The sequence below is a fragment of the Narcine bancroftii genome, chromosome 9, assembly GCF_036971445.1.
Source record: "Narcine bancroftii isolate sNarBan1 chromosome 9, sNarBan1.hap1, whole genome shotgun sequence".
Taxonomy (NCBI): domain Eukaryota; kingdom Metazoa; phylum Chordata; class Chondrichthyes; order Torpediniformes; family Narcinidae; genus Narcine; species Narcine bancroftii.
In genome coordinates this window covers 65,822,431-65,832,725 of record NC_091477.1, presented here as the reverse complement: position 1 = coordinate 65,832,725, position 10,295 = coordinate 65,822,431, and the positions used below count along the sequence as shown (strand labels likewise).

The following is a 10,295-nucleotide window of genomic DNA, read 5'->3' as shown; positions in this document are numbered from 1 at the left end:
TCAGTATCCCTTGAAAAGCAAGGTTCTCTTATTATTCTTCACAATGTACATTGGTTTGCCAATGTGAGATCCCATCCGCGCACGCGCAGCCATTACAATTGACTTGCGAGGAGCAGCACGTGCTTTTGGCATGGGAGCAAAAGCACTGAATCAGTGGGGAATCATAGTAGAGCAATCCCAAAAAAGCGTTAAATGAGTGGGCCTGCAGGAGCAGAGGCCTGAGGGAGATCACACGAGTATGATCCACAAAATGGAATCAAACCCCTGAATGAGTCCTCTGGTGAAGGAGGGGAGTGGCAAAAACTCCAGGACTGCCGGCAGGAGGTTCCCGGGTCCCGATGAGGGTCTGGGGCAGAGGCAGGGTGGCAAGAGCCCAAGGAGGAAGGCCTCCAAGAAGACCTCCCATAGCACTTCCTTAGTGCAAAAAATCCAGCAGGACTGCCTGGGTGCAGTGTCCCAGCTGAGGAGCAGCAAGGCCGATCTACCTCCATTTGGGGTGGGATCAGGTGGCAGTGGTCTACCTTCATTGAAGGTGGGGCCCAAGGCTGGCTGCACCGACCTAGCTTCGTTAAAGTTGGGGTTTGCAAATGATATCAGCGATCTACCTCCGCTGGGGGTGAGATCATGCAACAGAGATCTACCTTCGCTGAAAGTGGAGTCCAAGTCTAGCTGCACCAACCTGGCTTCATGGAAGCCAAGGCCTCAAAAAGCAAGCAGCGATAATGTTATGCCGCTCATGAGGTGAGCTGCATGAGACGAGTGGACCTCGGTATATTGAGTGGCAGCGAGGAGGTGTACACTGCACAAGAGCAGGTAGGTCCTGATCCAAACTTAACACGTTATGTAGCAAAGTCGCCCACTTGATGGGTGAGGATAACCAGAAAAAGCCCAAAGAGGTGCGTGGTCTCTGCACGATGGGCACCCGCTCAATTAGGGCCCAAGAGCAAGGCCTGCCAGAAACCAGAGGCCTCGACCAGTGACAAAATTGTAAGTCGTCTGGACAAATTGGAGGAACTGGTGATGGCCATGGTGAGCAGGTTTCCTATGCCATCAGAGCAGGGGAAGGACATTAATGATTATACGTGGGAAGATGATGAAGGGCCACTAACCGAGTCCAAGCCACCCAAATCCCCATACACTGCTCAGGCCAGTCGGGAAGAGAATATACCGGCTAGTGCCACAAAGTTTGCAGTATCAGCCAGGCACTTGCAGATGATGTTGCGGGGTCTATAACATATATGGTGTTGAATGCTTTTCAGGAGATGGTACTAGAAGAATCCATCGAAAAGTACCCCTGCCCTGTTAACTACCTCTGTTGGAGGTGCCTAAGGTAAGCCCTGCTCTATGGGACAATTTGAAGGTCCCCACAGTGCCAAAAGACATGAAATTGCAAAGACTACAGGGGGTCACTGGTTAAAGGCATCACTGCATTCCCACAAACTCTCTCACACGAATTATCAGAGACCCAACAAGATGCTCTGGGACTGTTATCCCATGCAAACTATGAAATGAATGCCTTTAGGAAGGAGCTGATTAAGCCTGACCTAAATGTAAGGTTTGCTCATTTGTGCAGACCATCTAACCTGTAACGAAATTTCTGTTTGGTGATGATCTCAGCAAACAGGTGAAAGATTTGAATGAGCAGCCGAAGAGCACAGGCAAGAGAACCTGTTATGTTTCACCCCTATCTCAGCTATGCGGGGGAGGTTAAATGGGTTACAGCCAGCAGGTCTTTTTTAGGGCAACGCCCTCCCTGGAGATAGCGGCAGCAGAATTTTCCTGCTCAAAGTGCTTTGTGGAGGTGGGCCCAGAATTCACCAGCCCACAGACTAGGTGGGCCGAGAAAGTGAATGCTATGCATTTACAGTTGAATACACATGATAAGTACAAGGCTTTAAAGGTTGGCGGTCAATTAATGCTATTCTATGATAGATGGCATAATATTAGATGCTTCTATTCAACAGATAGTAAAGGGGTATAAGATCGAATTTGACCCACAGAAATCCCCTCCGATATATGTGCAGTCTTCAACTGATGGAGGCTGTACATGCTGAGATTATGATGTTAAAAAGGAAAAACATTATTGAACATTGTAGCCATGAAAATCATGAGTTTATATCTAACATCTTCATGTGACCCAAAAGAAGTAGCGGCTCTAGTGATACTGGATCTGTTGGATCTTAACAAATGTGTCTTGTACAGGCATTTTAAAATGGTTAACATATATTCTGTGCGGCCTATGTTACGTAAGTGCTATTACATGGCCTCGATAGATTTGCGAGACGCATATTATTCAGTCGCGATCTGCCCGCAGCACAGGAAGTTTTTAAAATTTTCCTGGAAGGCTTTGCTGAATTGGCTGAGCTTAGTGCCAGAGCATTTAGCAAGTTACTGAAGCAAATGTTTGCAAAGCTCAGGAAAGTGGGGCACATGGTAATGGGTTACCAAGATGATACTCTTATCGTGGGCAGATCGTTGAAGGAAACAAAAAGGACAGTAGCAGCCACCTTGAGATTATTAAGCCATGTGGGGTTTCTTATGCATCCTGAGAAATCAATGTTGGTGCCTATCAAGAGGTTAAAATTCATCGGCTTCATTATTGAAAGTATAAAGTGGCAGAGATTAGGACTGCTTTCAGAGGCCTCATGAGAGAGATTCGTCCCTCCAAAAGAAAGGTGGGCAGGTTGATTGGGAAACTGGTGGTGGCTTTCCCGGTGGTACAACATGGCCCTGGAAAGGGAAAGCAGCCATGGGACACTTTGACAGGTCCATGAGGCTAACTAGTGAGGCCAGATCCAACCTGGTACAGTGGATCAACCATATCTCATGGGTTTACGTGAAGATCGAACCCAGAAAGGTAGACCTGGAGATCAGGTCAGTCGCCAGTGGCGAAGATTAGGGAGCCACGAATCTAAATATCTCTGCTGGAGGCAGTTGGATGGACATAGAGCTCAGGGAGGCCTCTAAATCAGGCATTAATTATTTGGAAATACTAGTGGGGTTTCTAGCACTAAAATCTTTCTGTGCAAGGGAAGCTGACATTCATGTACTGCTGAGGTTAGATGACACTTCAGCTGTGGTCTACTTCAATAACATGGGAGGCATCAAATCTCTTTCCTGTAACAAATTAGTCATTGAAACTTGGCATTGGGGTATTCAGAGGAGCATTTGGGGTACTGCTGCCGACCTGCCAGGTCGGATCAACGAACAGGTGGACCTGATGTCCAGGAAATTCAATTATAGCATTGAGTGGACTCTGGGTAAGAAATATTTTAACAGCTAGCAGACACCTTTGGCATGCCGGAGATCGATATGTTTGCATCCAGGCTTAATGCCTAGGTTCCGAAGTGCTTATCCTGGCTGCCAGATCCTCAAGTGGAGGCCATTCAGGCCTTTATCCTAGACTACAGAATGAAACATACATGAATTTCTTTAACTTTATCTGCTGTAAAGAAAACAGAGAGTTGCCACTTTGTCCAGCACCCTCACAGAAATGAGGCCCAAGCAAGGAACGAATTTGCAACCTTTGGTTTACAAGATCAGTGCTCTAACTGTTGAGCTATTGGAGCCTCCATTATCATCACTGGACCCAAAATGTTTTCCTTCAGATACTTCTGTCACCTGTCCTGTCTCAGTCCCGAATAGCAGTCCAGTATTTCACTCTCTCGAATTGGTACATCTATGTATTGATTTAGAAAACATTGTGAACATATTTGAGAAACTCCAAGCAATCCTGCCCTTTTAGCGTATGGGAGTCCAAGTCAATATGTTTAATGTTTGTGGTGATACACCACTATATACTGTTATTTGGTTACTGGCACTGTGTATATGTATGGTCCTTATGTATGACTGGCTCGCTTTCCCCTGGTGACCCCACCCCCTGGAATCCCCAAATAAAGTCAGTTAAACCAAGTCCCACCCTCAGTACGAGTCCTGCGAATGGGCCAGAACAGGAGCATGGTCCAAGTCTTATGGTATTAAAAGACTGTCATCCTGCAACTACAGCATATCAATTTTAATAACAATTTTTTTTGCAGTGGACAAGCTGCTAAGGCCGGACAAACTAGATATGGATCTGCAAACACCCGACGCCCCGCACCCTCAATCAGGGCACAGCAGCAAGAGTCATAGAATTCCTACAGCAGCCTCTGGGACAAGGCAAAAATTGTGGTAAATCTATGTCATGCTGACAATCTCTCACTATGCTTAGTCTGCACTATTGGCATTGGACGTGTATTATCTCTACCACCAAGGGCACTCCCCTTGACTATAACTGTGTCTTCTTTGGCTTGGCTTCGCGGACGAAGATTTATGGAGGGGGTAAAAAGTCCACGTCAGCTGCAGGCTCGTTTGTGGCTGACAAGTCCGATGCGGGACAGGCAGACACGATTGCAGCGGTTGCAGGGGAAAATTGGTTGGTTGGGGTTGGGTGTTGGGTTTTTCCTCCTTTGCCTTTTGTCAGTGAGGTGGGCTCTGCGGTCTTCTTCAAAGGAGGTTGCTGCCCGCCAAACTGTGAGGCGCCAAGATGCACGGTTTGAGGCGTTATCAGCCCACTGGCAGTGGTCAATGTGGCAGGCACCAAGAGATTTCTTTAGGCAGTCCTTGTACCTTTTCTTTGGTGCACCTCTGTCATGGTGGCCAGTGGAGAGCTCGCCATATAACACGATCTTGGGAAGGGGATGGTCCTCCATTCTGGAGATGTGACCCATCTAGCGCAGCTGGATCTTCAGCAGCGTGGACTCGATGCTGTCGACCTCTGCCATCTTGAGTACTTCGACGTTAGGGATGTAAGCGCTCCAATGGATGTTGAGGATGGAGCGGAGACAACGCTGGTGGAAGCGTTCTAGGAGCCGTAGGTGGTGCCGGTAGAGGACCCATGATTCGGAGCCGAACAGGAGTGTGGGTATGACAACGGCTCTGGAAACGCTTATCTTTGTGAGGTTTTTCAGTTGGTTGTTTTTCCAGACTCTTTTGTGTAGTCTTCCAAAGGTGCTATTTGCCTTGGCGAGTCTGTTGTCTATCTCATTGTCGATCCTTGCATCTGATGAAATGGTGCAGCCGAGATAGGTAAACTGGTTGACCGTTTTGAGTTTTGTGTGCCCGATGGAGATGTGGGGGGGCTGGTAATCATGGTGGGGAGCTGGCTGATGGAGGACCTCAGTTTTCTTCAGGCTGACTTCCAGGCCAAACATTTTGGCAGTTTCCGCAAAGCAGGACGTCAAGCGCTGAAGAGCTGGCTCTGAATGGGCAACTAAAGCGGCATCGTCTGCAAAGAGTAGTTCACGGACAAGTTTCTCTTGTGTCTTGGTGTGAGCTTGCAGGCGCCTCAGATTGAAGAGACTGTCATCCGTGCGGTACCGGATGTAAACAGCGTCTTCATTGTTGGGGTCTTTCATGGCTTGGTTCAGCATCATGCTGAAGAAGATTGAAAAGAGGGTTGGTGCAAGAACACAGCCTTGTTTCACGCCATTGTTAATGGAGAAGGGTTCAGAGAGCTCATTGCTGTATCTGACCCGACCTTGTTGGTTTTCGTGCAGTTGGATAATCAAGTTGAGGAACTTTGGGGGACATCCGATGCGCTCTAGTATTTGCCAAAGCCCTTTCCTGCTCACGGTGTCGAAGGCTTTGGTGAGGTCAACAAAAGTGATGTAGAGTCCTTTGTTTTGTTCTCTGCACTTTTCTTGGAGCTGTCTGAGGGCAAAGACCATGTCAGTAGTTCCTCTGTTTGCGCGAAAGCCGCACTGTGATTCTGGGAGAATATTCTCGGCGACACTAGGTATTATTCTATTTAGTAGAATCCTAGCGAAGATTTTGCCTGCAATGGAGAGCAACGTGATTCCCCTGTAGTTTGAGCAGTCTGATTTCTCGCCTTTGTTTTTGTACAGGGTGATGATGGTGGCATCACGAAGATCCTGAGGCAGTTTACCTTGGTCCCAACAAAGCCTGAAAAACTCATGCAGTTTGGCATGCAGAGTTTTGCCGTCAGCCTTCCAGACTTCTGGGGGGATTCCATCCATACCTGCTGCTTTGCCACTTTTCAGTTGTTCGATACGCACCCATTATCATTCATTATTGTACTACTGAGTTTCTACTAATAAAAGCCATGATATGTGTTTAACTACACTACATGTGATTTCTTCATTACCTGGCACATCACAAATACATGGCCCTCAAAGAGCTGTTAACCTGTACTTTTGGGATCTTCTGCTCTGCCCATTTGCTCCATATGGATGGATTGGGGGGACATGGTCCTATCTGTCCAAATGAGCGAGATGCTTACTTTGGCTGAGGACCACAAGCCATGCCTGCTCTTCAAGCAGATCCTTCTGGAACAACTGCCTAAGGATATCTGACTCTTGATCATGGATGAAGACATCAGCAACCCCTGGAGGATCAGGGCCCAGGTGGACAAGTTCAGGAGAGCAAAGAGGGATACAAACATCATCATAGACCAGGTCATCAAGCCCCACACACAGTCGACTGCTAAGCCAAGACCAGCAGAGAGGCAAGTAAATACCCTGGAGCAATTTTGTTATCATCATCAGTAATGGGGTGCGAAGGCCCATCGATGCCACCCACCCTGCAGGTTTCCAGGAAATGCCCTGGCCAACCGTCATTGATGGCTGCAGCCATCACACATGATAGCCTCCTCTACTTTTGGGACTCCATGTCGGACAGCTGTTTCCTGGTCAACACTGGTGCCAAGATAAGCGCCCTGCCCCCCTCTCAGGCCTTGACACCCACGATGGAAAACAGGGCCCAGCACTGATGGCAGCTAACAGCTGCTCCAACTGAACTGCTGGTTCCTGTACCATCCCTCTTCGGTTCAGGTGACTTTCACCCTTATGGCAGTGGTGCAACTGCTCCTGGGGGTCCACCATGCCCACTGCCTGCTCATAGATCTCAAGGGATGGTACTTGGTGCATGCCAGAGTTTTGCAAACTCTACCTCTGTGGGAAGCCAAACTACCCAGCCCCCCCCCCCCCCACCACCTTGATTCTGTAATGCTTTCAAACAATGAGTTTGCCCAGATCCTGGCAGAGTTCCCCTCAATAGTGGCGCCACAGTTCTCCACGGCCAAGCCAAAGCATGGGGTAAGGCACCACATCCTGACCTTAGGGTCACTGCTCCATGCCAGGGCACGTCGGGTCCCAGCTCAAACTGGCAAAAAAGGTTCAAGAAAATGGAGGAGCTAGGGATAGTATAATGCTCTGACAGTCTCTGGGCCTCCCTCCTTCACATGGCCACCACTTCTGCCAGATACCCTGTGCCCCACATCCAAGACCGCCACCAACCTGCACAGGGCATGAGTGTTCTCCAAGGTGGACCTCATCCGGAGGGGGTACCACCAAATCTCAGTTCACCCCCAGGGTGTCCCCAAGACCGCGATTATAACCCCCTTTGGTCTGTTTGAATTCCTATGGATACTCTTCGGGCTGAAAAATGTGGCACAAACTTTCCAGCGCCTGATGGACGCAGTGGACTGGGACCTCCCACTTGCATTCATCTATTTGAACAATATCCTCATTGCCAGCCACAACCACAAAGACCACGTCACCTACCTGAGACAACTGTGCACCCAGCTGAGCGAATTCAGATTAACAATTAACTCTGCAAAGTGCCAATTGGGCCTGGACAGTATTGATTTCCTGGAGCACATAAAAAACCAAAAAGGGAGAGAGTGGTCCGGGACCTCATCAAGTAAAGGGGCTACAGGAATTCGCCAATATGATAAACTTTTACCATGGATTCGTACTAGCATCATGCGCCCCATCTTCTCATTAATGGTGGGCAAGTCAAAAGACATTACCTGGGAAAATGAGTCTTCAACAGTATTCCAGAACACCAAAGATGCGCTGGCCAACGCCACCTTCCTAGTCCACCCCAGACCGGAGGTGCCACCGCTCTGACAGTCGACGCCTCCAGCACAGTGGTAGGAGCCGTACTGGAGCAGGTCTTTGAAGGCCAGTGGCAACCCCTGGCCTTTTTCAGCAGACACCTCTGCACCCCAGACCTCAAATAAAGCACCTGTGACCAAGAGCTATTGGTGCTGTACCTAGGGGTCAGACACTTTTGTTACTTTTTGGAAGGTCGGTAATTTAACGTCTTCATCGATTATAAGCTACTGACCTTCACATTCCATAAGGTATCAGACCCATGGTCAGCCCAGCAGCAGACACTTGTCTTTTGTGTCCGAATTTACCACGGATATACAGCACATCGCAGGGAAAAGCAATGTCATAGTCGACACTCTGTCTTTCCCCGCAATCAAGTCGGTCCATGCCTTGTCCCGGGGGGTTGACTATGTGGCCTTTGCCAATGCTCAGCAGCAGGACCCTCAGATCCCCACATATAAGACAGCCATCTCCAGTCTCAGGATTGAAGATGTCCCCATCAGCCCAGGAAACCTAACACTTCTGTGCAACATCATCAGCACTCCTCGCCCCATCGACCCAGTGCATGGAGGTGCCAGGTTTTCGATGCCATACAGAACCTGACACATCCGGCCATACAAGCCACCATCAAGATTGTGGCAAACAGGATTGTCTGGGTGGCCTCCAGAAGCAGGTAAGCCAGTGGGCCAAGACCTACACACAATGCTAGTTCTCAAAAGTACAGACTCACACCAAGGCGCCCACACAGACTTTTGAACCAGCATGGCGGACGTTCAGCCATGTACATATTGATATAGTGGGGCCACTACCAGTTGCCCAATATACCTACTTACCATGGTTGACCGCTCCACGAGGTGGCCTGAGGCAGTTCCGCTGGCTAATATCACCACAGAAACCTCCACCAGGGAACTCATTGACACGAGTGTCCAGATTCAGGGTTCCAGAGCACCAAATCTCAGACAGGAGGGCACAATTTATTTCTAGGCTCTGGACAGCACTGGCTAACTTCCTGGGGACATGGCTCCACCACACCTCAGTGCACCACCCTCAGACCAATGGGTTGGTCACATACATCACAAGACAGCCTTGATGGCTTGGCTCAAGGGTCCTAACTGGGTGGATGAACTACTGTGGATCCTGCTGCAGATTCGCACCCTGCCAAAGGAAGACTTCAAAACCTCAGCAGTGTAGATGGTCTATGGCACACCTTTAATCATACTGGGGGTGTTCCTGGCCCTGCAGCCACCCTTGAGAACTTGGGGTGAAAATTGGGGTCCTTGGTCCCACAACAACCCCTACCACATGGCCAGCCCAAGACATGTCAATATGTGTTTGTGCAAAGGGGTGCACACTGGTCGCCCCTACAACAACCCTATGAGGGGCCCTACAGGCTCATCAGGGACAACAGCTCCACTTTCATCCTCGACATCGGTGCTAAGGAGGAGACTTTTACTGTCGACTGCCTGAAAGTGACATATATGGATTGTAACCAGCTCCACTCCTCCCCCTTTACACAGGGGGAGACCACCCAAGTCAACGGACAACAGCTGATTGCCAGTTCTGGGGGAGAGGGATCATGTTGCAGCCTGTGCATGGAGACATGGACCAGCCGCAAAATGGCCAACGAATGCAGCAACCGCGTGAACCTGGGGGTGGCACCAGCCGTCCCAGGTGACCTCCCGCGTGGTGGAAAGTGAGCTGTGGCGGGAACATCAGCCAATACCAGGCCAATGACATAGTGCCCTGACGTCAGCGCCTGGGGCCCATATAAATACGACGGCAAGAGCAATAAACCAGTTTCGACTTCAATGCTTTGGAGTGCATGCTTTTCTTCTCCACGCTTCCATAGCGCATACATTACGAAGTGACCATTTGTGGCCATGACGTGCAGGACCATGACACAAACCTGGAGAAATTCCTCCAGACAGCCAAGGCATCAACCTCACTTACAACAAAGCAAAGGGTGTGTTCCACACATCATGTCTGGCCATCCTTGGTTACATCATGGAACATGGTGTCATTGGGCAAGACCCTGACCATGTGTCCCCTGATGGAACTCCCTCTGCCTCACAGCCTCAAACCCCTAAAAAGGTGCTTTGGATTTTTTTTCTTATTATACACAGTGGGTTCCCAATTACACCAACGTGGCCCGACCCCTGGTGAAAGCCACATCCTTCCCACTCCCAGCAGAAGTTCAGGAAACCTTCACTCGTTTCAAAGGGGACATTGCCAAGGCCACAATCTATGCCGTGGATGAGTCCACCCCTTTCCAGGTGAAGAGCGATCCTTCTGATTTTGCCCTAGCAGCCACCCTCAACCAAGCAGGCAGACCGGTAGCATTCTGGAATCTTAACACGTGGCTTCCCCTCCACCACCATCAAATTCACACCTTACCTGTAT

The 10,295-nt window shown here is 49.3% G+C and overlaps 1 long non-coding RNA gene across 1 annotated transcript; it reads left to right on the top strand.

Moving 5' to 3' along the window:
- The first annotated feature begins 1,257 nt into the window (after positions 1-1,257).
- On the top strand, positions 1,258-6,080 carry LOC138743723 (uncharacterized). Its single transcript, XR_011345036.1, has 3 exons — positions 1,258-1,330; positions 4,038-4,170; positions 5,886-6,080. It is a non-coding gene; the product is annotated as an uncharacterized lncRNA (long non-coding RNA).
- Positions 6,081-10,295: the final 4,215 nt, after the last annotated feature.